This window comes from Euprymna scolopes, chromosome 41 (assembly GCF_053919585.1).
Source record: "Euprymna scolopes isolate OS-2025 chromosome 41, ASM5391958v1, whole genome shotgun sequence".
NCBI classification, from domain to species: Eukaryota; Metazoa; Mollusca; class Cephalopoda; order Sepiida; family Sepiolidae; genus Euprymna; species Euprymna scolopes.
Genome location: NC_136522.1, coordinates 23,175,112 through 23,182,269, shown reverse-complemented (window position 1 = coordinate 23,182,269; position 7,158 = coordinate 23,175,112). Strand labels below are relative to the sequence as shown.

General features: G+C 35.7%; 1 pseudogene; it reads right to left on the bottom strand.

Moving 5' to 3' along the window:
* Positions 1 to 468: 468 nt before the first annotated feature.
* LOC145266877 (5S ribosomal RNA) lies at positions 469 to 585 on the bottom strand (annotated as a pseudogene).
* Between the last annotated feature and the right edge of the window lie 6,573 nt (positions 586 to 7,158).

Sequence of the window (7,158 nt, the reverse complement as noted above, 5' to 3'; positions counted from 1 at the left end):
GTCCATCACGCTGATGAGCTGTACCATAGCGAAACACGTGTCCACCGAGTTTATGCTAAGTTTTACGCATACCAATCAAGGATATGTCATCGGTGATCAGTCTGGCAGTGGGTAGACATTTTTGGATTCTTCTGCTTTATCTGATTGAGATATCAATCCTGTTTTGTCCTAGGAAGTTCACCATCCCTTGCTTTACCTTTACCTTTTTTCTTTGAGAAGGGGTCCGTTTATTGCCAATATATATAAGTATGCATATTTAAATATATGTACACACACATGCACACACACACACGTATACATACATAAATGGCTTCCTTCAGTCTTGACAAACTATGGATACCCACTGTGAAGGTGCCTGCACACGGAATTTTTGTGGCAAGAGTTGCACAATCTTCAACCACACCTCTCCTGAGTCGACATTGTTGAATACATGTGGCAAATGGAAACAATGCCGAGATAAGTGGAAAGCACATACAGCACCTAGAATTCTCAAATGGTCACCCATCTGGTACTAGCCAGGCTCAACATTGCTTAACTACGGTGATCTGATAAGAACCGGTATGTCAACGTGATTATGCCGTATTTACATACATATATACATGCATACATACATCAACACTTTATTTGTGGGTATGAAAGATAGAGTTCCCTATGCACTCAGAAATGACTGGGGCGATTCTTTTTTTAATTTCACACGAGGGTACTTGATGTATCTGGAAGTGTTCTTACGTAAGTTTTGTATCGTAATGCCTCGATAATATCGAAAATCGATAATCAAAAACAATCCGATTAAATAAAGAAAGGCCAACACTTTTATACCACAAACATTACAAGTGCATTTGAGAAGTTTTATCACCACACAAGCAGAAAGCCCAGCCTATAAAATCAACAGTAGATGTTTTTACAAAACAGCGGTGCATTCAAAATTAATGTTACTCTGTAGAGTAAATTGAAATCCGATTGACTTTTGTACGATCCACTTGAATCCAATGATAATGTAAAAATAATTGCATGAAATCAACAGTAGATTCTTTGATAAGACAGGGGCGCGTTAGAAATGAATGTTGAATTATGATACTTGACTTTTGCATTTTAAACTTTAAGTGAAGCTATTATTTACAGATAATTTGCTAAAATCAACAGTAGATTCTCTACAGTGCAATGTAGAGTACAATGTATTGTGGACTAAGTCACTGTGGGGAGGCAAATGGAGTTTCCTCCTGGTACACTGCAGGGTCAGGGGATCCCTAACAAGAGCAGGCAATCAATTGATTTGATTGAAAAATGGGTAATTACACCGACTTCGATGATATTAAAAGTATTGAAAGCGTAGAACACACATATATATATATATATATATATATATATATATATATATATATATATATATATATGCTAGTAGGGAAACCGATTTGCCAGGGATTAAATGAGGGTCGAAGAATGTTCTACGCTTTAGTGCAATGGTTAGAAGCTCCGACTGTCATTTAGGCGGTCGGGTTTCGATCCTGGCTTGAGGTAGTTGCTTGTCTAGCTGCACTGATGCTCCCTATCTTAGGTTGAGCAGATTGGGAAGTGACATGCAAATTACCATTAGCATATTAAGTGATATACAAATTACCATTAGCATATTGTCTAAACAAATTGAGCTTAGGTATTTGGACAGTGTCAAAACACTGTTAATTCACTGCCCGCATAACAGCAGCCAAATAGCGCAATGGTTAAAAGCTCCGACTGTCGTTTAGGCGGTCGGATTTCGATCCTGGTTTGAGGTAGTTGCTTGTCTAGCCGCACTGATGAACTGTGAAACAGCGAAACAGTACTGTATGTCGCTGACTATATACGTATAAACTCTCTTTACATACTCGCCATAATTCCATATATTGGCGTCTGGAAATTTGCAAAAAAAAAAAAAAAAACACAAAAAAAGAATTAATAATGAAAAAAAAGGGTGTCTTTACATACGTCATTATTCTCTTCTGGTGTCGTAGACGGAACTTTTTATCGTGAATGAATGTTCCACCTTCCCCCAATCCCATGACATTCTTCCTTTTTTTTTTTTTTTTTTTTTTTAGAATTCTCTCGAACCAATCAAGAACTGTGGAAGCAAATAGCCGATCGGTTGGTCCTTTGGCATTCACCGACGCTGGCAATTTTACGCTTTGGCAGGTCCAGTGTGTCAAAAGTGTTGAGTGGCCTTCGTCTGTTGAAGAAAAAAAAAAAAAAGAAAGATGGCCGACCATGTCTCGATCGCTTCAATTGGTAAGGTTAAAGCGAATGGGGTCTCAGCTGTTTCCAGTTTTCCCATCATCGATCCGTCTTTATTGTTTATCGTCTGCAATGATCTCTAGAGCCGTAGAATTCCTTTGTTATAGTTCTTTCTTTTCTATTTCGATTCCTTCCTCTTTCAAAATTATTCCTTCTTCTGTATTTCTGCTTGTTCTTTATTATTCTTTTTTTCTAATTCCTTTTTTCCATCCTTTTATTATTTCAATTTTTCCTTATTAATTTTCTTTAATTCCGCGTTATTTATTAATTTATTTATTTCAACTAATGGGTCACCGCTTACCAAGGTCCGAGGAACCACTCAAGGATAAGGGTTAAAGAAATCGTCATCACTCGAGGATTGGAAATAACCGTGAACTTTTCTTTTTTTTTGGGGGGGGGGAATCGCTCCAGACAAAACATGAATCCATTTGATGTAAGGATACAAAAATATTACTTTAAGGTAAAATAACACTTGCCAACAATAAGTGTTAGATGGATAGATTGCGACCCAGAAAACAGCAATTCTTCTCCCTTTGTCAAAAACATCGCTCATGGAATGTGAGGACTACAAAAGGACAGAATAAGAGAAGCGGGAGTTACGAAGCTGCCAAAAGTAAGCTCAACGTCGACTTTCTATTTTTTTATGGAAGTGCAAAACATCACTTGAGAGGAATTGATTAATTTAGAACACGGCTCAACAAGTATTTGTTTACATCAAACTTGAAGACAACTATATTGTAGTCATCAGGAATAACAGCTTCGTGGTATTTTGTTTCACGGGTGGGATGTTCTATGAAAAGAATTTTGTTCATGAAAGTTCTGCTTGGTCTTTGGAGCAGAGAGAGAGAAAGAGAGAGAGAAAGAGAGAGAGAGAGAGAGAGAGAGAGAGAGAGAGTGTGTGTGTGTGTAGGTGATATATATATATATATATATATATATATATATATATATATCATGCTTAGCCAGTCCATCACCTTTACCCTCAGCCCTTTCAGTAAAGCAGTGGTTGTCTTGGATGTGTGTTTTGGGCCATTGTCATGCTGGAACACTGCTCTGCGACCCAGTTTCTGGAGGGAGGGGATCATGCTCTGCTACAGTATTTGACAGTACATGTTGGAGTTCATGTTTCCCTCAATGAAATGTAACTCTCCAATACCTGCAACACTCATGCAGCTCCAAACCATGACATTCCCACCACCATACTTTAACAGGACGTTAAACTCGCGCGCACCCGATAATTAGTTCTCCATGTGGAAATGGACTTTTTACCCTTTTTTTTGCTCTTTGCTGAAGTAAGCAATTGACTTTTATGTTGTTTAAGTATTTCTGAAAAGGACTGGTTATTTCTAACCTACTTCATCTTCATTTAATTACCTCAGTCGCAGGAAGAGACTCTCAATTAAGAAGAAACTTTCTTCTCTTTTCACTTATTTATGATTTTGAGAAAATAAATTTCGTATAAAATTGATTCTCTGCTTCAGTCATCTTTGTTTGATTGTTATACTCCATTTTACACATATTTTTATTTATCATATTTTTATTTAATTCTATTTTTTTGAGTTTGCGGGACTAATATCGGCACCCATAGTCCCGCAACAGGAGGAACTCATTCATTTTTTATGTTTAGAATCTTAAGACAATTTTTTAAAAAGATTAAATCTACTTTTTTAGGGGTCGAATTATACTCCACTTTTTATACACTTTTTAGTTAGATTCTAATTTAATTTTTTAAAAATTTGTATGTTAATGAATTTCTGCATTTATTTAAACAATTCACCAGATAATATTTATTTTAACTTTTTGTTTGTTTGTTTATATATATATATATATATATTGTGCTTTAATTTTTTTTATATAAGGAGGAGATCACAATGTAGACCGTTTTCGAGGGGTTTTCCAAAATTTCAAAAATTCTACTTAAAATCACCTGTGATCCCTTTAGTTAAGTAACCTTATCTAAATAAAATACTATACTGTTTTTGATAACCTGATTTATCTTTATAAATTTTTACAATTTTTGTTCCAGTAATTCAATACATTCATTTGAAAGATTTATTCATTAAATTATATTGGATTTGGTACAATTAATTGTTGAGGATATTCAGGTAGTTAGGTATAACTAAATAAGCCCACAGTACCATTTATCAAGCGAACCTAATTACTAAACCACCCTCAATAAAACATCTGCCCAAACTCCTATGTATCTTCTCCTAACATGTTCTTGTGGTATCATTATAGAACATTCAATACCCTTTTTTTTGGGGGGGGGGGAGAGGTAGATTTTAGTACTCAATATATGAATCTCAAGAGTTAACTAATCTACTCCCTTGGCATATATTGGGACCCGTGGCCAGTGGTTAGAGTACTGGGAAAAATCAATTGTAAAAGTGATATTCTCCTGAAGGTTGAAGGTTCAATCCTCAGTGTGGGCGACCGAAATATACATTTGCGAATTACTTAGAACCTCTATCCAGTCATGGCTGATGGAACAAGAGCACACTACCCCCCATGAAGTAAATAAAGTGTTCCGCTCGAAATTCCGTTCAAATTCCCAAGTTTGACAAGGTACACCTGAAGAAGGTCGGAGGGTATATCGACCGAAACGTTGTGAAAATCACACACAAGATGAGAACAGTAGTCCGATGAATAATAATACATATAACCAATCCTCATCTCAAAAATTCAGAAACGAAAATGATGTTGTAGTACACACATACACACATACATGATGATGATTGCAACGTCTTGTCAGACGAGTGCCACTCCCTCAGACATTTAAAATCCATGAGCCCAAATGCCTGAGGGAGTATCTATACAAAGATGATGTTACAGAGTCTTAGCTTTGTACGACAGCTAAGTCTCTCTCTCGGTTCAAAATGTTGAGATCCAGCAACAAGCAAGAGCAAGATAGCCAGCAACAAATTAAACTGCAGACCAGCTTAATGCGAGTATTGGTCTCCCGCTTTATGGTTTTTTAAATCAGAGATTTGCTTCTCCTAGAAAGGTTGCCTTCACCACGGCTTACGGGAGCCCTCTCCACCCCAATACACATATACACACACACACACAAATATACACGGTGCTAGTTGGCCGTTGACCCAGAAAAAGAGTTCATTCGCCCTTTGGGCGACACACATACATACATACATACACACACATATACATACATACACACACACATACATACATACATGTATATTGTTATAGACGGCCACCTCGATATTATACATTTTCTCCTTATTCGTTAGCAAGAGGATAAATATTAATATTTAGGTGTTGCAATTATTATTGTTATTAATTTTAATATGATGGTTTCTTTTTAGTCTGAGATGTATGTGTAATGATTGAAGGTAAATGGCTATTCATTGGGTTATTAATCTTCTTAGTATATTGTAAGTTCCTTAGGGCAGTATTGTAGAAAGTGGAGTTTTGCTGGAAAGGTTTTATCAGTAGAGACCCTAAAAATTCTAGTAAAGATGGACAGTATTATAGATTGAATGATTAGAAAACTTGTGAAAATATAAAATTGTGATGCTTGGCTTTTGGCATGAACTGTACGATTCGAAGTAAAGGTTAAGAGAAATGTCTAAGACGTCAGATGTTTTCTTGACAAATTCAAAAGTTATAACTTTCTATAGAAAGCCCAAAATTATTAAAGAAATTATGAAGTTTCTTAATAGTTGCATTATATTCCCTTGTTCTAGCTCTTGTAGTAAAAATCGCATCGTCCCTATTAAAGGCCTCCTTGGATCTCATTAAAATGTATTCAAAAAAGAAAAGCCTCACCAAATCTGTTACCATGCAGAGTCCGAATACCCCATAAGGATACTAAAATTGTTGAGGGTGTCCTTCCTTGTCCAATGTTTATTGTCAAAATGTATCAAGGATCGTCTAGCTAAGAGAGTTAATTTCCAAATCTGTTGAATCTGAATTTCTTTTTGCAAAATAAGGGCTTTATTTAAAAGGATAGGAAAAACTGACGGGTAATAGTTATTAATGTCAAAAAGTTATAAAGCTTAGCTTCTGGTTATCTTTAAGGCTAGTGAGTCAGAGTTTTGCCAAAGTGGGAGGCTTACTTTTTTTTTTACAGAAGAAATAATTCTATCCAGGATTATTTTACTCATTTGCAACTTTATCAAAGCTAGAGAATCAAATTAGTCTAATAGCGGAGATTTCATGAAAATTGGGCTTTTGAGAGTAGACCTTTCAGTAAAATTATGGACGTTCATAGCATTAGTATTGATCTTATTCAAAGTAGTAGGAGGTATGACTTTGTATGATTTGTTTAGCTTCTAATATATGAGCTTTTTATGAGTGGGGTAATCAAGTTTATAGTAGGTTTTATCTTATCAGCTGAGACAAAAGTATGTGATTTGCATTTAATTTTTTGTACAAAATTATTCATTTTTTCTAGTGATTGGGTTAGGAGGTATTTTTTTATTGGACCTCCTAACCAAATTCATCATAGAGTTTTCAAAGTCATCGAGGTGCGGTTTGTGACCGAGGTGTAACGTTTTTAATCCGTAGAAATTAGCCGCAATCTTTTCAATCTTCTTTTGTTTCCTATATAAATTAACTGTGAGTGAATCTTTTAGGGGCACTGGGTATGGTGGAGGGTTCATAGAAATAGGAACTTCCAATGGATCAGTTAATACCGAACCGAGATTATTTGTGCTGTTTGATGTATCATAGTCGTTGCTAGAGATCATTAGCTCATCTCGTCATCTGCTAAAGTTCTGCCCAACTTGCTCCGAACCACAATTTGGTCTATTAACTCTGGTTACAAAAAAAAAAAAAAAAGAAAAAGAAAAAAAAACATGCCACAAACTCCCAAGCTGAAAAAAAACCCAACTAAATTAGCATAAACTAAATTTGACTCCTAAATATATATTG